At 36.2% G+C, this 22713-nt stretch overlaps 1 long non-coding RNA gene across 1 annotated transcript in view; it reads right to left on the bottom strand.

The window, feature by feature from the left end:
* Nucleotides 1-21053: 21053 nt before the first annotated feature.
* LOC127512317 (uncharacterized) overlaps nt 21054-22713 on the bottom strand; it is a 58225-nt gene continuing 56565 nt past the window's right edge. The window contains exons 2-3 of the long non-coding RNA XR_007930194.1: nt 21683-22298; nt 21054-21557 (exon numbers count right to left, since the gene is read on the bottom strand). This is a non-coding gene — a long non-coding RNA (uncharacterized LOC127512317). The remainder of the gene's footprint in view (nt 21558-21682; nt 22299-22713) is intronic.

The following is a 22713-nucleotide window of genomic DNA, read 5'->3' as shown; positions in this document are numbered from 1 at the left end:
AGAGGTGAGACAGCGATGCTCTGTATGTAAACAAGATTACTCCATGATCTCTTCATGATGATGATCTCTTTATGCTCTTTATTGGGAAGGAATATGGACAAAAGGAAGGGAATAGAGCATGTATAGGGAGGCAGATGTAAAATGTGTACCTCTAGATGAATAACCAAATGATGAAAAGTGCATCAAGTGCTTGTCAGTAGCAGCTAGTAAAAATGAAAGCTTTCAAACTGCATTCAAACTGCATTTTTCTCTCTACATATAAGAAATTGATTGTGAAATGCACACGGGCCAGGACACGTTTTCATTTGAAACGCCCTTCAGAATTTATTTGAAAAACAACATTCGCTGGTTGGATAAATGTAAAAAATTCCCAAATTCTTTATAGTTTGAGCACAGTATCGTGTGGTGTTATTTCAAATCTAGTGCTCTTTACTTTATCTTATTAACAATGGACGAAACTGAATTTTAATTCCTGAACATTAACATCGGAAACCACAGTTAAGTCAAAAGAGAATTTTGTATTAGCACTATCAATTGTAAATGACACTCATTTGTTGTCCTACTGTAAAAATGAAAGGATCCTTAATGTAAATGCACTACAGTCTGTTATATTTCAAGAAAGCATTTTAGTTGGTGCCCAATTTTAGTGCATTATCTAAAAGAAACATTGAAAATTTTACCATTTCCACTTTACAATTATCCTCATCATCTACAGTACATGACGTTAGATAATAGCATACAAATGATAACATTAGTGGCATAGATTCTACAGTAGATGGTGAATTATACTAACAACAACAACAACAACAACAACAACAACAAACAACCAAAAAAATCCAATAGCTCTTTTCTGAAAGTGGACTGTGCAGGACCATTTCACCAAGTGGCTCTGTGAATCTTATCTGGCACTTTCTGCTCTTTAAAAGAGCATAGAGAGCGTTGTGCCAGCCAGTCACTTCAAACCTGTGTCAGAAATACGCATTTACAGTTCATTATCATCTGTAGCAGATACAGTAATCAGTGCTGCCATGGAGCCTGCTAGATATTTTACTGTGTTGTGTGTAAACTGTTGACAATGACTTGTGAAAGTAAATATTTTAATATATAAAAATAAATGTTATACATTACAACGCATGTGTGGTATTTCTTAAAACCAAATAAGTAAAAAAAAAAAAAAAAAAAAAAGTAATTTTTTTTTTTATTTTTGCATTGACCTCATCAATAGATGCAATCATATACAGTTTTATTTAAATCCAGTTTAATTATTTTGTTAGGTGGATTGCTTGCAGTACTGCTGCAATACTGTGACCATAAAGCCTTTTTCTCACAGGCTTTAATAAAGAAAGACCCTCCCACAATGCTGTGCATCTTAAGATGCACCACATCTCAAGTGTTTGTGGCTTTTTGAAAGAAACACATGAGAGACCAAGATACAAACAGATAAAATATTGGAATATATCTTTGTGATTTTTTGTGTTTGCTCAGACACAGCTGGGCATAATCCATGTCTGCATCGCTAAAGGCAGATGTCATGCTCTTAATCTAATTCTATCTAAATTGTTCCAAAAATTGAAAGAAAAGTGCAGTAATTTACTCATACTTCTGTATACATGAATCTGCTCTCTTCAAAGACAACAAAATGCCATCAAATGAAGATTGGTGCCTTATAATAAAGCCATTTTTCCACAATGAAGTAATTTTCGGATGGAGGCCTTGAGACCAAAATCAGGACAATTTCCTTTGAGGTAGAAAAGACAAGACAATGTATTGCTTCATGCACATTTCTTGTTGACTATTCAGGGCTGCGGGGAAAATAGTGAAGGCAATAATTTTGTCCATGTGGGGTCATCTGTAGTACACTCAAGTAATTATGGGGATGTAGCAGAGGGTGGATGCCTGAGAGCTGGCCAGACTTTGATCGTATGTGATCGCAAAAATCGCGATTTTGAGCCATTTTTCTGAAACACCAGATACAGATACAGGAACAAGTCTTTTTATGAGCACTGTACAGCAGGACCATTTACGGTTACAAATCTCTACTCCACTAAAGGTATCACTTATAAATAGGTTGTTGATGATTTCACACACTGTCTCTGTCATTCTGGATTTCATTTAAGACCATTGGGATCTTTATACAGCTGATCAACACAATGACACATATTTAAGGAGCAGTTACATTTCACAAACATTTCACCATTTTAAATAGTGACACAAGACACCTCCTGAACTGATGTATCCTCTTTGTATCCACGCATCTCAACACCTAAAACAGTAATGACAATTTTTTTGTCATACTTTTTCAACTGGAATGCAATTAATATTAACAATCAATGATGGAAACAAGAAACTATTTATGCAATCTAGTTAAGCAATGCATGTTGGGTAATTATATTTCAAAACATGGCAAATCATCAAAATAAAATCAATATTTTATATTTTGAGATACACTGTATAAAATTATTTAGATTTAAATAAGTTCCTTACACCTGTCAGTCTGTCGTGTAAATTGCAGGCCTATCCTGTTTTAATTCTTGAATATAATGTACAATTGCATTGCAATTATAAAAATGCTTTATATGCTATACTTAGAGCTTCAGGAAGCCCAGCCCCCAACAATTAATGTTTATTCATTTGTTCTATTTGAATTCAATTCAAGAGGAAATATATTTACACACTGCCCGGCCAAAAAAAAAAAAAAAAAGTCGCTGTTTGGATTTTAATACGCAAATACTTAAGAATCTATAAATGGATCATTATTACAGTGATTATTATGTTTCTAGCATGTTATATGTTTGGCAATGGTTCTTTTAACCCTTAAAGGTGGAGTGTGTAGCTTTTCATTTCTTAAACAACCATGTAGGAAGACACATGATGGCCATATTCCAGGATGACAATGTCAAGATTCATTGCATTGTCAATACAAGATCTTGACCAAAAATTGATGCACCTCTTGATGGAAATAACATCACAACATTTATTTCCATCGAGAGGTGCATTATCTTTTGGTCAAGATCTTGTATTGACAATGCAAGAGGTGAGCACTCTGTAAAGTCTACTCCAGCACATCCCAAAGACTTTTAATGAAATTAAGGCCTGAACTCAGAGGTGCCAATTCATGTGTGAAATTTAACCCTGGTGAATCTTGACATTGTCATCCTGAAATATGGCCATGATGTGTCTTCCTACATGGTTATTTAAGAAATGAAAAGCTACACACTCCATCTTTAAGGGTTAAAAGAACCGTTGCCAAATATATCACATGCTAGAAACATAATAATATCCATTCATAGATTCTTAAGTATTTGCCTATTAAAATCCAAACAGCGACTTTATTTTTGGCCGGGCAGTGTATACTGTATACTGTATATATATATATATATATATGTATGTATGTATGTATGTATGTGTGTGTGTGTGTGTGTATATATATATATATATATATATATATACACACACACACACAGTATACACACACTCATATGTATACACACACCCATATTATATAGTAATTTAAGAACAATGACAATTATTCAGTCAAATATTGCAGTAAATCTAATTAAAAAATGTAATCAATAGTATATCTCAATTTTATTGCAAATTATGCATTGAACATTTGTGTGTAAACAAATAAATTCAGTTTAATAAAGTATTTTCCCTATAAGTCTTCCACCTAAGACACCATGAAACACAAAAGCACTGATGGGTAAAATGAGATTAAACCACACAGCTCTGAAAACCTCAGTACCTTCACCTTGTTTATTAGGGCATCACGGATCCATCATTAGCTCAGGGTGTAATTCACTCAACATAGGAGGGCTCTATACTGCTTCTTGTCTACAAAATGGTTGTATTTTCAATTAGACTCCTCAATGGATACTAATTAGGCTTACATTAATCAATACTAGTATCAATAGAATGATGAGGTCTCTCATCCTGGCCCGGGATTTATTTGAGGGGTGAATTTAAAGACCTGCTGGTATGTTTGACCTGGGCGTTAGGGGTCGCTGGATGGGTCAGGGGTGTACAAAAACACTAAATCTCAATGGATTGTGTCATCTTACTTTGCTTTGATTGAAAGGCCAGCAAAACACCTGTTTTTTTTTTGTTTATTTTTTGCCTGAAACTCTCGCCTAAATATACATGACCATGTAAAGTCCGAGCCATGTCTGCCCACATATGGTTAAAAGCGCGTAGCTACTATACTCAAAGTTAATGCACATTCAGCTACGTATTTCTGTCTCATCTCCATCTCTGTATTGCTTGTGGTTCAAAACCTCCATGCGACACAGCAGTCTGGCTCTAAGACCTTTCCCATTAGCAATCCTCAATATCTTTGGGTTGGCGATGCCCACTATTCCCACAGGCTGATAGGATCCAGACACAGTTTGCGTGGTCCTGTCAGCTGAGTTTTAGCTTCCTCCATCTCAGACAGTCTGCATTGTGGATTACAGCCCCGGCCGCTGGTAGATGTGGCAGCCGCAGCGAGACAGATAGTGCCTTCTTTCTGAGCTGGAGTCAGTAAACCTGCCCCTTCCTCTCTGGGGAGGCTGCTTGCATGGCTCTAATGTGCCGGCTAAGGACTCACATTCATGACGCTGTAACCAGATCACTGCACAGGCAGCGCTAAAAAGCTAACAGTCTCGACTGTGAAGGCGTCTGTGGTCAGACCCCTCCTCTCTTATCTCAGTTTCCTCCGCAGACTGAGTGGAGGAAATCTGCCTTTATTTGAGTGAGACAAATAAATGGTGCAACGATCGACCACATTTTTTTCTCCGGTGTTTTGAACTAAGACTAATTTTATAAATATATATTAACTAGTGAGCTACTGAAAATTGGTTTGACCGGGGCCAAATGCCCAATATTTCTCATAGCATTCATTCCAGCATCAGTTCTATAGACAGTTATATTGTACATTCACATATACATCATTTATATAGGCTAATGTATAAAGCCTAAATATCAGAATTTCAAATCTGCCTCCTGTTCTGTTTCCACTAACATACTCCAGTCTGGAACACCGCAAATACAGACAGATATATATATATATATTCTACAGTTCATAAGTTTAAGGTTAGTAATATTTTATGTTTTTGAAAAAGATTTGTTATGCTCACCAAATCTGCATTAATTTGATCAAAATACAGTAAAACAGTAACACTGTGAAATGTTACAATTTAAAATAACTGTTATAAGCTATTTTAAATAAAGTAATAAGCTATTTTCTATCCTGTTTTTGACCCTCTCTTTCAAACACTCTGTTTTAATGGGCATGCCACATTCAAGACTTGGAAGTAAATGCCCACTGCTATGATTGGGTAACAGTTTTGCATATTAAAATGATTTTTGACATCCCTGTTGGTTTTGAAAACTTCCGAAGTTAAGAAGTTGAATATTTGAAACATTTGCTAATATTGTGAAACATATGTGCATCTTACATATGCTTTATAGGTCTTAAAGTTTAAATACTGAGTTACCACAATTATAGTTGACAGGATAACTTATGTAAATGAATTTATGAATGAATGTACCATGTTTGTCGCACTGTCATATTGATGACAAAACAGATGTCGCTCACTGATGCTGTTTGCAGGATTAACCACATAAATGCAGAAGCAAAGGAAAGAACAGCAAATCACTATTACAACTATTCACAGTTTGACTGCAGCGCTACAGTATAAACACTCAGTCACTACATATCAAACGATCTGTAACAGACAAAACAATAGTGACACATGGTAAAATTATAGGGATGCACCAAAATGAAAAATTACCGAAAAATTATGGATGCACATGGCTGAAAGCCAAAACCGAAAATTTAAAGATGATTTATTTATTAGATTTTTTTTGTAAAATGGTATTAATATTATTAACATTTTTAATGAAACAATTTTAAAGTTCCCCTGTGGTGAAAATCAAGTCTTTAATATTGTTTATCTGTCTATGTGGTGTTTTTAATATGCTTTAAGACAAACCATGTGCAAATTCATAAGTCTCTCTTTAAAACTGCAGTGATCTAAAGACAGTTTCAAAAACGCAGTTTGAAATTGCCGGTGTCTGTGACGTCACAAACTACCTTGTAACCAATCACGCCAACGTACCTGCGGGCTTTAGCATATCATTAACTGACTGCGCAAGGGACTCTCAAAAGAAGCCAGGTTATCCCAGGATATTTTTCTGTTGATATAAAAAAATCTGGTATAGATTTAACAATATAGCTGGTGTATTATGATGCTATGATGAACTATATGCCTTTCTCCACTGACGTTGTTCAAAGCGTTTCTAAGGATATTGATCGCTTGTTATGGTGAACAGATTTAATTTAAACTTTTACTCGCATGTAAACATTGATCAGCGAACATGAACAGAAGCTCAACCTAACCTGAATAACACACAAGAACAAACCTCTTCCGGAAGCTCAAACATGCTGCGTAACCAATGAGGTTCATTCTCGTGTGTTACGCAGCACATTTGAGCTTCCGGAAGATTAGGTTGAGCTTGCTTATGTTCGCTGATCAATGTTTACATGCGAGTAAAAGACTAAATTAAACCTGTTCAAGCGATTGACTCTCTTCAGAAAATTTGGACTATACCGCTCGATTCATATGGATTAGTTTTCCGATCTCTTTATGAAGTTTTTGAAGTGTCAAATTGGTAGTTGCAAAGGCAGTCAATGAAAGGAAATCTGACAGTATTCTGTCATAAAAAATATCTTAATTTGTGTTCCAAAGATGAACAAAAGTCTTACGGGTGTGGAACGACATGAGGGTGAGTAATTAATGACAGAATTTTCATTTTGGGCTGAACTAACCCTTTAAAGCACTGTGAACTAACATGAATATGACCATTTTTATGAACAAAGGTTAAAAAATGAACAAAAATGAACAAAGGTTAAAAAAAATTCTGTAATAATATAATAAGAATATATTGCTCATTTTTAGTTATGTTAGTTAATGCAACTAATGTTAATAAAATGAGATTTTATTGTAAAGTGTTACCCATTCCTCATTAAAATCAATGTTGTAAATAGTTGAGCTGTTTAATAATTTTGTGGAAACCGTGCATTTATTTGAAGTAGTATTCTTTTATAACATTATAAATGTCTTTATAATGTCACTTAAAAGTTAATTTCTTAAAAAAAAAAAAAAAAAAAAAAAACTTTTGATCCCAAACTTTTAAATGACAGTTTATTTATATAAATATAAACAACATATGTAGATATAACCTATATATTACACATATATATTACACATCAGGGGAGTTTCCTCCAAGGAGGCAAAGGATGCAGTGCACGCAACTGGTACATATATATATATATATATATATATACACACACACACACATATATTAGCTATAGTATTGTGTATTATTTTTCCACTAAAGAAAGTTCCAAAATGCTTTGCCTGTCAGCAAGCAACACACTGGTCTAGCCTAGAAGAGTATATATGAGTGGAATGGAGCAACAGAAATATTTCCCAATATATAGGCCACTTCTGTTGGGGTCACATTAAGCAATTAGCAATTTAGAAGGACAGACTTGAAAATATACTAACTTATGCGTCTAAACATAATACATATGGCTCTTTGAAGAAGGTTTATGTGACATTTCAAGGTTATTGGAATAAGGCAGCTATAAGCACATGTCCATTAATAGCACGACTCAGTAGGACAAACAAAGTCTGTATGACTTTCATCATATCAAAGTGTATATTTTCATGACGAACAGAATCTACTCTCTCCGCGGACTGTGCCTGCCGCCCTCAAGGAAAAAGGAAGACACTCTTAGCGCAAATCTGAGCCCAGATTCACAACAATGTATTGATATTCACCTCCTCCATTCTCCTAGTGAGTATAGAGTATCAGTCGCCTCCAAGGTTGGCGCCAAGCTCTGTCTTCTGTGAACCACAAACCAGAATTAATTGCAAATCAATCGAACAAAGTACAACTGATCAGTAAACCAATTAGTAATTTTAGCTGGTCATCCTGGTTTGGTTTACCTCACACTCCTTATTGTGTTTTTGCTAGCTTATCTTATGACTTTCCTTGAAAACATCTCTTTTGCCCTGAAAAGCACAATGAGCATCATACAGTATGAGAAAGTGTTTAGTATTTTATTGGTATTCAAAATATTTTTAGTTCTCACTGTTGCCTTGCATTTGCCTTCACTGATGTATCAAGAGTCAAGAAAAGAATTTTTTATTTGACAGAAACTCTCAACTTAATATATATCAACTTAAGCTTTTGAATATTTATATATTTATACATGGATTTATTTTCATACTATATTCATTAATATACTTAAAAGCTTGTATATTTAAAAAAAATCCTAAAAAGGGGTACATGCAAACGAATCTAAGAGTACATAAACGAGTTAAAGGCATTTTATTTTGTTAATGTAGCACCATGGCTAATATAAACGAACATTATTAAGATGGAATTGTAATTAATTATTTGGGACAGAAAATGCAAGCAGGCTGGGAGGAAAAATGGCTGGCCCAGCTAATACCATGATGCACCATCTTGAGGCATAAGATCTTTTAATGTATTCTCTGGCTGTGCCTGAAAGGAGGAAAGAGCGAGCTGAATGGATCCATTAATTTAATTGAAGCAGGCCCTGACAAGAGATAAAACATCTCCCACATCTCTCCAGGCCGCTGCTGGCTTTATAGTAAACAACCAATGATCCATAAACAAAACCAGGAGAGCAGGAGACCCACTCTATAGAGACTTCAAGGCCACAAAAATATGACACGAGAAGAGGAGAATGGAAACTGAAGAGCCCCCCTTTCTCATCTCTCCTGAGCCCTACCTGGATAGGGCTCATTGTACTGTCTCTTTGGGATTTTTGATGTTAATAATTCAGTTTCTGGTTCCAATGCTGGTAGTTGTCAAAAAGAAACCTGCGAGTGCAGAAAATAGCAGGTGCTCTTTCCAAGGGGAGAACAATACACGTGTTTCACCTTCAGGCATGTGGGCCATATAAATAGGCTTCAGATGTAGCGCTAATACAATGTTATCTTTTATCTGAATGTTTAGATGAGTATTGGTAACATAAGATTAAATGAAAGAAATGCATTCATTAACTGTTATAGAGAAATATAAGTGGAAAATGCACCTACTTTTTAGATTTATATGGAGGCCTCAAAGAAAATTCTCTTTCTCTTGCTGTTTATTAATGGACGCATGTCTCTTAATACACGCTTTCATTAGAGACAAAACGAGAACACAAAACCAACTAGAGGCCATTGAGTCGGGAGGCACCTGTTCCTAGAGCACATTACAAACACTACAAAAGAAAGGAAGAGCCACTAGCGGCGGTCTGAAATATTTGCCGAATGTGAAGGTCACTGGTTTTAGTCTAACATGTTCTATCTTGCCCTTAAGAGAGAGGGAGGGGGAGAGGGAGGGGAATCACAGCGCTAAAACGCATGTGGAAAAAAATAGGACATAGAGCTTTGAGCACTTCAGGTCTGGTAGCATTAAAGTGTTCGCACATCTGCTTGAGATAGAGTTTCTGTGTAAGTGCTGGACTAAGGGGAAACAGTGTTTGTGCACTGCTAACCTTGTGACAGAAGAGAAAAGAGTGGAGAAATCTGAGCTACTCATCGTTCGCCATGGCCATGCAGAGCTTCTCGTTTCTCTTAATTGAGAGTTTGTGTTTTGGGGACAAAAAGATGGCTGAAGAAAATTAATAATGTAAGAGGCTACAACTTTGTTGGCCGGATCGCATGAGCATAGCACTGCACTGCACTGAGCTCAGTGAAAATGAATCAAAGATCAACACGTGCAGGTGCATGTGTTATGTGTAAAGATGCGCTCACACAAGACTTTGATCATGCAGAATGACTTCAGACATGGCAATGAATACAATGACAAATAATAATAAATTCAAAATGATACAATTATTTTTAAATATATTATCGCTAACAGAATTTGATGTCAAACTAATTTGAATTAATTCAAAATTTAAAATTATTAAATATATTAGTACTTACAAGATTGTCAAATAAATTATAATAAATTCAAAATTTGAAAATTATTATTCAATATAATGTTAAAAGGATATCAAAATATATTATCGCTAATGGGATATGTTTTAATGCAAATAACAACAGGATGCGATGTCAAAAATTTTGATGAGTGCAAATCCAAAATTGAGAAGGGGCGAATGTTATGTGAATACAAAATTTTTGCTCTTTTTGCACATGAACAACATCAGTCAGCAAAGTTACAGTTACTTGTTCTACTTGTTTACCCCTTACCATAGCTTAAACTACCCCCGCTTCTACATAAATACATAAATAAATAAATAAATAAAAATAAATTAATACATGACACAATATTAAAGGAAATAGCTAAACACAGCACAGATAAAAAAGATAAAAATACCAATACCAAATACACAAATATACAAATCAATAAAAGGTTGAGTCAAAAAAATACTGTATATATAATATAAGAAATAGTACACTGTAAAACCGAACAGAGAAATTAATTCAATGAAATAAGTTCGATTCACTCAAATAACAATGAAAGTTCATTGTACTTAATAGACAAAAGTTGCGTGAACTCAAAATTTGATTGTAGTAAGCTGAACTTGAATATGATTGAGTTGATTGATGTTTGCGTCAGACTGTACAAGATTAACATAGGGAGACATAAGTTAGTGTTTAATGTTGCGTTATGTTGAGATTTACAGGGGGTTTTGTTATGTTAGTTTTTTAGGGTTACCATTTTGTGAAGAGTAGATGTGGTTAGGTTGAGGATGGGCTGCAAAACTTTTAAGACCACATATATTGTATGTTGCTTGATTGTATACATGCAAGTATATAATGACAGTGTCTTTGATAGTTATAATAGCATGTGTTATTTGCTAACATTAACCAAGATCTGAATGTGCAATTAACATTATGATGAGTAGGGCGAGGCCGAGAACTGTGGGGAAGGCCAGTAACGTGCAAAGAAAACTAAATTTTGGTGCAAAGAAAACTTAAATTCTATTAAACACACGGCTGGGCGTAAACCAATGAATTGAATGTATACATTCAACACTCTGCTTTCAATCTCTTTTTAAGTCTCTGCCATATAACGTAAAGGTACTTAAATAATTTACTCACATTGTAAAACCTTTCAAAGAAATCTAAAGCTATATTTTGTCAATAGTTTTGAGATTACAAATGCCTCATTGTCATTCAGCTGACTCAGACTTCTCAGAAATGATCCACAGAGCTGAAAAAAGGACCTTTTAAGTACGTAATGGTATCGCCTCAAGATCATTTGCTCACTTGGACTCTACTTAGTTACCTAAAAGAAACTTTAGAATATGGTGGTGAATCAATAATGAAAGTATTTTGCTTCACCATTCTTATCTTACATACAGTACGTTCTGCTCAAGGTGCAATTTGCAGAACGAATGGTTGTTCATGTGAAGAGATGGAACAGCATGGATTAAAACACCGTTTTAGTGGCTGTGGCTGAGTAGTTCATATATCCCTGTTAAGTGCCCTCAAAAAAGAAACAAAGGAAATAAACAGTCTCTCTGATGGCTCAGAGTATATTAGGATCACACTCTTACACAATCTCTCTCTCTCTCTCTCTCTCACACACACACACACACACACACACACACACATACAATCTTTGCTGTCCTTCTCTCACACATTGCCTAATAATCTTTTTTGGAGGGGGTCTCAGCATGTTATGACAATTTTATGGTAGAAGTACAAGCACATCTTGGGTAACAATAAGGTGGATTTATTCTCCATTATTCCAGGTCACAACTCACACACACAGATACAAAGAAGCCTTTTTACCAGCAACTCATAAATAAAATTGTGCAAAAAGATGATCTGTAAAAAGTAGGACTGAACAAATTTGGAGAAAAATGCACCATTTAAAAAAAAAAAAAAAAATAATGCAAGAACACATCAACTTCTCAATAACATAATATGTGGAAATAAGTGCAATCCACTATTTTCAATCATGCAGCAGGTATTTTACTGACCAACACTGGATTAGCTTAAACTGATCTGAATTAATTTGCTTTTTTCATTGTATTAATTAGGTTGTCTTAAATCACATATCACTGTGATAACATTTATATTTTATCAGGAGTGCAAACACTGTTCTGAATGCTGGTGATAAAGTACATGTAATATGTGAGGATTTGACCCTCTTATCACATGCCATGCCTGGGAATTCAGGTTGTTTTTGCATTGAAGGGGAACAATAGGTTTGTTTTTCAAAACTGATGTTGTTCCTATTCTCACTCTATACAATAGCGAGAGACTCAATGGTGTGAAAGGATTTCCATGTTTAATCATTGTGTAGCCTATGTGCAAATATTATCTCATGTCTAGCTTTCCTTGCACTATTTCCTGTTTACACTTATTTAAAGGCCAGTCATCACCAACAACCCACATAATTTTTGACAAGATTGATTGTAGGGAAAAGAAACATTTGCCCTAAATGTATATTATCCACCTTGTGTTTGTTTTATACAACAAAAGGATCTGCAGTACTGCGGTAGATTCAAAATGCTAATCCTAAAACCGCCCCTCACAAGTTGAGAAATACGGCTTATATCTTTCAAAGGAAGTTGATGATGCGGTTATGTTGTGTAAAAACCCTCATTCTCTACCTGTTTGGCTGCTAATCTGATTAGTCGGTGTGACACCTTGAAGCCCTATCAAAAATTTGATTATCAGATGAACTACCATCATCCCCTATGACTGGATGAAAAGGTGAAACAGAGATGTAACACTGCATTTATTCCTCTCCTCACATCTGTGCATGACATAAAGACGAGCGAGAGACACAACCACTGCCTCATCTGATTGTGGTAAGGTTACAGTTTCATTGATAAAGAGATACTGTCGACTAGTGATCTGTTAGTTGTTATGAGAGTGTCAGTTGCCGTGCGTCGTGTCTTTGATCAGATATTTTGTAATCTCTCAGGAAGCTTCCCGCCCAGCTTGGCCAGCAGATATTTTAAAGCTGTCAATCAGAAGCAACACAACAGACATGAAACAAGTCTAATTGAGCTGATTTGAACAACATCAAGTGTCTATCTTTTCAATCTTTCATCCTTCAGAGAGAACTGTTTACATTCCTTACAAGCACGTTTGCCAATCAGGTGTGTTAGTTTGTTGTATTCGCTATAACAAGTATACAGTCAAGGGAATTGAAAATGTTCACTTTTAGCCACATGTAAATCCTTGAGCTGTGTTTGCACTCATTAAAAGGAATTTTTGGACCATTCTTTACTTTTTTGCCCTGTGAACAAAAGCATTCGGAGATGCTGAGAGCAGCAGCCATGATTGAAAAGCAATGAAAGGGTCAAAGACTTTTTGTCAGAGTGTCTGACTTATTTAATCACAATGAGTGGTGGGGAAGACAGACTTTGATTAAGCCCGGCTCACCGATCGATAAAGTCCTTGAACTTGCATAAGTCATTGCTGCCTACTCACAATATTACTGATAGCCTATGTTTTATTCACAGGGGTCTGAGATCGCGTAACCCCGCAGCATGCGCACCTGAGTGAATTAGCCATTGATAATTTTTTTTTTTTTTTTTTAAATGCCACAGATACATCCCAAAATTGAAAGGCTGACTTCGCAGCAAAATACCTCAAGATATGTCAAAGGCAGATAAACCACTTGTGAATGCATTTTTTTGGTATAAACATCTCAAACCAAAGGAGGATTTTAGCGCGCTCTCGCCATCCATGGAGAGGTCACGGGCAGGCATCTACAGCGCAAGGCATGCTGTTGTCGGGCTGCTTGGATTCAAAAACCTGCCAGGTCTGGCTTCTTGATCTGTACTTAAAAAAATGCAAAATTTACTCTCATTGATTAAATGTAGATTGAATGAACAGAGCAAAAAAAAAGAAAAAAAAAAATTACACAACCTGCCGGGGTTCAACTCTCTTTATCATTGTTTAGAACAGCGTGACAGATTCAATCTGCCGAGCTTGGAGGAAGGCCGTACGAGTCAGTCGTGGGCCACAGACGCAAGGCCAAACCCCCCAATGCGGCGAGATCGAAAAAAGTTGTGGGTCATGAGGACGTAGCCTGCAGCCTTCCCCTCTAATCATTGACGCAGTGCTAAAAGAGTGAGTTTTCACAGCTGGCTCTGGGTCTGACCTGGAATAATCATCAAGGAATACCCCTCTGCAGACTAGGCCATTGTTGCTTCTGAGGAACACGACGCTGTCTGTCTTTTCAATATGACCCGGCAGATGGAGGCTTTCTCCTTTCATGTTGGGAGGAGGTAGAAAGCCACCTGAGTGAATTGCAGAAATCACCTTGATTTGGTGGATACACTGGCAAAGAAACATCTGAGAGGGTGTCTGTACAAAAAAGCCCAAGCCGTGTCTTTCTCTGTATCAGGACCTCGTTTGTGGCCTGATTCATGTTCATATTTTACCAAAGTTTTAAAAACGAATATTTGTATAAACATGCTGTTTTTAGGTCATGAGCTGTGGGTTCAGACTAAGAACGGGTCCACAGCATTATTAGGTGAACTAACAATGACACTGCTGAAGAATGAAGCAAAGGTTTGATTAGGACATGCTTGGTTGGCATGATTCACAGTGGATAAAGTAGAGACTTATACTGTACATGTATTTATATCAGTTGCACATCAGGGTCACAGATCTGTCCCGAAAGGGAAAAAAACAACAATTCTGAATGCAAATAATAAAATGCATCTAACCATTTAATCATGCATAGTGAGTCAACTTTAAAAGGGAGCAGAAAATGTGTACCATTTTGACATCAAAACTCTACATTGATGCAAATTCATATGCCACTTGATAAAATGCTGATATTAATACAATATTTAGCCCACAGTGCTTACTAGTGAGTATACTATATGCATCACTAAACAAACCTGTGTCTTGCACAGGAGTCAGTAAAAAGTCAATTCAGTGAAGTAAAATCAAACAAGTGTAATAATTTTGTGTTATAATTATCTTGCATTTCAATATTGCATTACCCTGCTGAAAAACAAAATCAGTTGAAACCAGTCTAGTGGTAAGCTGGTTTTGGGATTTTTAATTCTGGTCCATCTGGACCAGCTAAACATCGGCTTGGCCAAGCAGGGAGACTGACACTGCCACTGTAGCAGCCACTGTTTCACAGGAAATAAAATAATTCAGTGGCAGATTTGCAGAGAGTATATGTTGTAAGTTGTAGCTGCCACACAGGCACCATCTCATGTAAAGAGTGACGTTAGGCATTGTTCAACAATCTAGCATTACTTTGTGATAGGGTTATTCAGTCCCCATTGCTGAACCGCTCATCCTTTGCCTGAAAAGCAACATAATTAGAAAAATCCCTGAATGTGTGTGCAGGTCTGTGTAACAGTAAGAAAGAAACCGAGCGAAGGCACTAAACTAAATAAATAAGCACTCAGCAGGCTTACAATGGAAGGTAATATGCCCTTTGTCAGTCTGCATTCCTTTTTGTGATTCACAGGCTGTTTGGCAGGTGGGACCCACTTGTAAAACAGAGTAAACGACAAGAGCCTGCTTTTAGAAAAATAAAATCTCTGCTATTAAAGAAAAGGATAATTTTTTAACTCAAGATTATCAGTATAATCCTTGTTTGAGTAAGAAGTTATCCTGATTAAAAATGGCTTTTGAGGGAGAGAAATAAAATGGACATTTGACAAAAAACCAAAAAAAACCAAAAAAAAAACCACAAATGTTCCAAATAAAATGTGTTATGGGGTTTTGGGTTTCTTTAATGTTAGCGTACTAATGTAACATTCAAAGAACAGTCTCTTTAAGATACAATGACTTATATTTAGCTGAAGAAAAACAGAAATCACCACTGATACAGTTATGCTACTGTATATTACTGAAAGAGGTCTATAATACCTGGAGAGAGCTATCCGTTAGCATTCCCATTCATCTCTATGGCAGTCAGTGGACTAGCTCATAAACCTCCAGAAGTACATAAACTTGTTTCATTTCACTAGAAATGAAACAAAATAAATAAACAGCTAATTTTGAATGGCCATCAATGGAGAAAGATACTTACAGTCTTCCTAACGGTGTAGCCATAGCATCTACCAGCAGAGGCAAAGGGAACAATGCTAATGAGCTAATTCCTGACTCCATGATAGTAAAGGTGTATTTACGACATGCAAATTGACCTTTCTGTGTTTCCGTATACCCTCCCTGTGTTACGTTATTCTATTGAGAATACGCCATAGAGTCATATAGTGTTATGCAGGAATAAAAACGGCACGCACCTGTTTTATGCTCGCTCCTGCCTCTCGTGTATTTCTTAAATATTAAGGAAATATATAACAAAAGGTGCATTCATTTTTTTTTATGTTGTGATGGTCAATGACAGTGTCTTTGACTTTTACTGACAACTAGCAATACTGACAAAGTGGCTTGCAAAAGCAAATGTTTTCAGCCATTGTTTAAACCCATTATTAGCCATGATTATTATATTTCTAAGGGTGAGTATCCAATAACAAAAGTGATAGCAAGCAACTTTCGGCTGGCCATATTATCTATTTTATTAGGCTACTAATATAACTGAAGACTCACACATGAGTGTACATGATTTTAAACATTTACTTAAATTTAATTTAAAAAAAAAAAAAAATGAGGGGAAATATGACTGCATATACAATAATACAATTATTAGATTTATTATGGATTTTAACATGTTTTTGTTTGTGAATGAAAAAAGCAGATCTGTTTTAGCTTAAAAATTAGCTTAAAAGGTAAAAATATTGCTAAACTGTGGCATTAAAGTCCCCCAGTCAGTAATTTTATCCATTAAAACTCATCTTTGATCACAAAAATGACATTTAAAAAAAATTTCCTCTGAAAAAAAAGTCTTCATGCCTTAAAATAGCTTGAATGTAACTCTACACTTTTGCCTCATTTATTATACGAGGATATATGAATATGCTAATTAGCCCCGCCTCCACTCACTTGCACGACCTCAAGAGATCCACCGTCAACTTACTGAGGTAAACGCTGCACGATGGTATCGCTTTTTACAACGCCAGAAACATAACGGTAATAAATATGATTAGTCTTTTGCTTGACTACATTATCAAACAGCTAATAATGTATTGTTAATGTTACACAAACCATTCGCGAGTCAGACAGCTGCCTTCTAACAATCAGTATCCTTAGAAATGCTTTGAACACCTTAACGTCAGTGGAGAAAGGCATATACTTCATCATAACATCGTTATATACATCATACACCCGCTATATTGCCAAATCTACGCAATTTTTATATCAACAGAAAAATATATCGGGATATATTTTCTAGAGACTCTCGTGCTTCAGAGCGGTCAAGGTTAATGATATGCTAAAGCCCGCGGAATGTTGACGTGATTGGTTACAAGGTAGTTTGTGATGTCAGAAACATCAACAATTTGAAACGGCAGGTTTGAGACTGTCTTCTTTTCACTGCAGATTTAAATAGAAAATACTCCGCAATGGTGCTGACTTATGAATTTGCACATTGTTTGTCTTAAAGCATATTAAAAACACCACACAGACATATAAACAACATTCAAAATTTTATTTTCACCACACTGGGACTTTAAATATTTTTAGACGAAAGAAAAAAAATGTTTGCTAAAGAATCGATAAAACAACCACAAAGAAAACTGTAGTTTGAGCTGTGATGGCTGACTCATTTGCAGCATCCTCTCTATTGTTTTACTGGACAACTTGTGGAGCCGTAGTAAGAATGGCCTGTACCTATAGATAGCACTGTAAAGTCTTTATCTCTCTTTCTTCTACCTCTGAAAGGATGTGTCTGTCATCTCGTGGTCACTGTTTAACTGCCCACCTGATAAAGGCAACAATCGGGGGATAGGGGAGACCCACAGACTGTGCATCCTCACACAGGACATGCCAGTAGACTATGAGAACACTTCCCAACATCCCCCTTGATGACTGAGAAGGATGGAATCTCTTTAAGGGAAACAAGTGGAGACTTTGGGCTATGATAGACAGCCTCTACAAACAAGCCCTTTGAGAGAGTCTCCGTTACCCCTCAGGTCAGCCTGACAAAGGGGGAAATTGGACACTCATTTGTTTGGACACATCTCAACACCTCAAATGACCAGGCAGATAAGAAGCTGGCCCTCTGCCCAGTTATGACCTGCATGATTCTAGATGGATATCTACAGTGAGCCCGACGCCTTTCCAGAAGCACTCGTAGTATATGTTCTGAAAGATTAGTTTTCATCTGCCGCATTGCATTTTAAGATGCTGGAAAGGAAGACAAAAAGGAAACTATGACTGAAATACTGCTATGCCAAACATTTCAAAGCCTCTGAATCTGATTAAAACCTGTTTTAACTGTTATTTTTACTGAATAAAGGGCAGAGTGGTCAATGTTGGATCTGCTAGAAAGCACAAATCTAAAATAGTCTTGGATGCAAGGTCAAATACAGCAGGATGGCCACCTGCCTCGTATGCCTGCCATCCTTTAATTGAAATGTTTTGATAGATTTCCTTGGCAGGTCAAATGTAACAGTTTCTAAGCAAAGGTCAAACTGGGGCTCCTAGCATGAGCACTCCAATACTTTATGGTGTCCACTAATTTGCTTTGCAGAGTTGATTTGACCATGGACTCCACTGATCTTCCCTGGACTCCATAGCAGCAGGGTTAATGGCCGCCGGGTCACTTCGCCAGATAGTGGTCTTTCATTAAAGCGCTTCATTTTATTAGTCTTGTTGACGATCAATGGCAAAAATAATTCATCTTTTTTCTTTCTTTTTTTTTCCTGGGAGCTCAAAGATCAGAGGTGAGAAAATAAAAAAAAGAGGGCCAGAATGGGAGAAAAGTTCAATAAATAAAACTCCATATTCATTCTTCAGATGTCACAAGGGTCTCCAATTTATTGACTGAGATGCATTTAGGATATGAAGAGGTTTTGTTCAAAATTCTTTTGGATCTTTAACCCCACAAAGAGAGATATAAGATCCAAAAGTCAATATATCTATCACAACTTTGTACAGAATCATAACAACCTGATGTTTTTTTTTTTTATATCAAAAACAAGTGTAAACAATTAACCAAATAGTAAATGCTCTTTTTATCTCTGAGATGACAGATATAAAGAAGAAGCAGGAAATATAAAAACAAAGCAATTTTTTTTTATCCTCAAAAAAAACAAGTATATCATTTACATTTTAAACTCACAAAGTTTTATTGATCAAACTTTGAATTTCTTTGACATATTTTCAGGCTCTTTTCTCACCACTATCTCCATCCACTTATTGGCACTGTAGCTCTTGTACAGATGTAGTGGAGCCCTGAGGGGGTGACTGCCATTCATGATATCAGCTGCGTAATTGAACCCCATGTTCCCTCTGTTGTCTTTAAAATGAATCAGCTGCTGCGAGCCATAAAGATGTAGTGTGGGCTTGTTTCAATGGTCATGCTTGTTTTCAGCCCTTCTGGGTGGGTGTGGAGAGGGACATACACATGTGGAGCTACAAGCCTGGTGGCCCTCTCATCAGATGGGATTGCTTGTAATTTGCCTTTTAAAGGCATCTCGTCCACATAATCAGACGGCAATTGCACCATTGTCATGTACAGTGGGTGAATGTGAGCAATCTCTATTGTGATTCCCAATTTGGCAGAGTGGATGGAATGACACACTTTGCCCATAGTTTGGAGGGGAGAAAGTCTCTGAGCATAAGGCTGGTCTCAGAGATGGGCTTTGTCGAAATGGTCTGATATTCTGACAGCTTGTCCTGTCATTAGTTTTACCCATTGCATGCTATATATATATATATATATTTTATAACATAACTAAGAAATACAGATCAATTAATTACAAATTAAATTAATCACACATTTTTCTGTAATTAATTGCAAATAATCACACCTAACATTAAAATTTGTAAAAAAAAAAAAAAAACAGATGGAATCTCCAAATTAATGTATAAACAACAAATACAGTATATTTTAAATACTTGTTTTATGGCATCTTTTTACTAAGTACTATGAATGAAGGCCAGCATCACCAATACCAATACTGATACTGATGCCTCTATGAAATGGATTTTTTTTTTCTCCCAGTTTCTGGGGATAAAATGAGTAATTATAGACATTCAACATTACAGCATAACTGAAAGTCATAATTTTTAATATAATAGGCCTATTCTGCAAAATATCAGATTGTTTTATTTATATATTTATTAACATTTACAGAACATTAAAAATTCTTATAAAAACTTTGGTAACTATAGTATACAGTACTAACGTATACAGTAATGGAGTACTTCCAAATCATTTGCAAACTATTAGTTTGTAGTTAATTCATAGTTAATATATTGTAGTCTCTACATTGTTAATATATTAATAGGCTGTATACAAATATAGAGTTCTTCATTCATTGTCACTGTAATTAATTATTATTGTTTAATTAGCTCATATGTAAAGAGTTAGATAATGTTTTTTATGCTTTGTTAACTTACTAACTGCAAATAGTTCCCACTTTAGATTAGGTCATGGAAAATGGGAAAATGTCATTAATTAAAGGGTTAGTTCACCCAAAAATAAAAATTCTGTCATTAATTACTCACCCTCATGTCGTTCCACACCCATAAGACCTTCGTTCATCTTCGGCATTCAGTATTCTAGTCGCTTTATAATATTAAGGTTGAACCACTGTAGTGACATGAACTGTTTTAAATGTTTTTAGTAGCTTTCTGGGCATTGAAAAAGGGAGTGTTATTGCTGGCTATGCAGGCCTTACTGAGCCATCAGATTTTATCAAAAATATCTTAATTTGTGTTCTGAAGATGACCAAAGGTCTTACAGGTGTGGAACAACATGAGGGTGAGTAATTAATGACAGAATTTTCATTTTTGGGTGAACTAACCCTTTAAGTGCTTTAAACCAACCTTAACTGCATTAGTATTAAGTATTCCTAATTTGTATATTATATATATATATATATATATATATATATATATATATATATATATATATATATATATATATATACACATATACACACACACATACATACATATATATGTAGAGTTAGTGTAAGGGGATAGAATACAGTACAGTAAAAAAAAAAAAAAAGTACCCATAACCAACCCATTATAATAAGTGTCACATTTAGCTGTGCCTTATATATAGTGTGTTTGGTTATGTTTCTGTGTCAGTCAATACACTATTAGTTTGAATGAGAGCTGTCAGTTCATTTTTCCCCACTTGAAAGTTAATTTCCACAAAAAAATAAGTGATACAATTACTAGTTATGAGACTTGGTAAAGATATTTTTATGTGAGGATCGATCCTCTTGATACAACATCAGTATTGCATTCACAAGTATTCAAACTTATTTCCACACTTACACAGAGACAAGCACGTTACTGACAGGATCCAAAACAGTTAGTCAGATGGAGTTCACAACGTGCGAGCGTCCTACACTTGGGTATTGCACGTCGCGTGGATGAGCGAGACTGATCAAAGGATCATGCGGACCATCCTCAGTCGGCCGCTCTTTCTCGCTTCACAGAGCTGGTGAGCTGCACATAGCCCTAATAAATAAATAAATAAATATATAAAGAGAGATACAAAATTCTGAATGAACAGTCTTGTTAGTTATTAGGCATTCACATAAAAGACAGACATAATGATGTTGATAAATGAAAACACAACTCACTCTAATCCTATTGAGCTCTTGAGATTAACAACCAAAGAACACGTACTTGAATAAAAGTGCATCTGCCACTGGGGAATTAGGGCTGGGGGAAAAGGGCAAACTATCGGAACAAAGTTTATATGGTGAGGACGTATGCCACCGTGCAGGGGAACAATGGTATTAACAAGCCCCTTCTGGCCCATATTCAGACTCCAGCCATGTGGCACATGAAAGGAGAGAGTCCTCTTCCCTCCCCGCAGCCACCCATGCAGCAGTGCATTGTTAGCACACAGCAAGGGACGGGTTGACTTGTGATCCGCTCAGTGGTGCTAGAGCCATGGTTCTCTGTCAATTTGTATCCTGGACCTGGTGATTTTAGGTCCCAGGGAGGTGGTTCATGACCCTCTGAGCACACCAGATGGGCACACTTTATTTAGATTGGATCTAGGGGTGGAAGTAGTTGCAACTGTAGGACAGCTCAGTCATAATCTGACATGTAGCTTTCCCCTCCCTCAGCTCAAAGCAAAAGAAACAGTGCTCTGGTAGTTGATCTAGTGTTGCTTGGATTTCCACTGAAAACATATGTTGTCATATATCGCTAAGGATCTTTACTTGATTGTGTGTATTGAAGATCAATCTGAGAAGAGAAGGACAAAAAAAATTACGGCACTGGTGTTTAGAGGTTTGATATAAAATGTGATGAAGATCACAAGACCTGGACTGTTAGCCACTGCAGATTCAATCCGAATCACTAGCTGTAATCTATCACACATTGCTCCTTGCATTCTGTATAGCTTACCATGTCTAATTAAATCCTACAACTTTATATTCAATGACCTGCGGGTCAGTCATCTTTTCATTAGACACTGCAGACGTTCAGAAAAAAAGCACTTATGGGATTCACACAAAAAGAGACTTCAAGAAACCTGTCACAACACCTTCAGCTAGCCGTGCGGTTTAATGGTGAGGCAAAAGTGAATGTGACGGTCCTGTCTGAAGAGAATATTCCTCTGAGAGCCAGCAGTGACCAAATACTCTACTGTTGTGGTGTT

This window comes from Ctenopharyngodon idella, chromosome 5, assembly GCF_019924925.1.
Source record: "Ctenopharyngodon idella isolate HZGC_01 chromosome 5, HZGC01, whole genome shotgun sequence".
In the NCBI taxonomy this organism is placed as follows: Eukaryota; Metazoa; Chordata; class Actinopteri; order Cypriniformes; family Xenocyprididae; genus Ctenopharyngodon; species Ctenopharyngodon idella.
The sequence above is the reverse complement of the archived record's forward strand: the minus strand, read 5'-3'. Positions and strand labels throughout refer to the sequence as shown.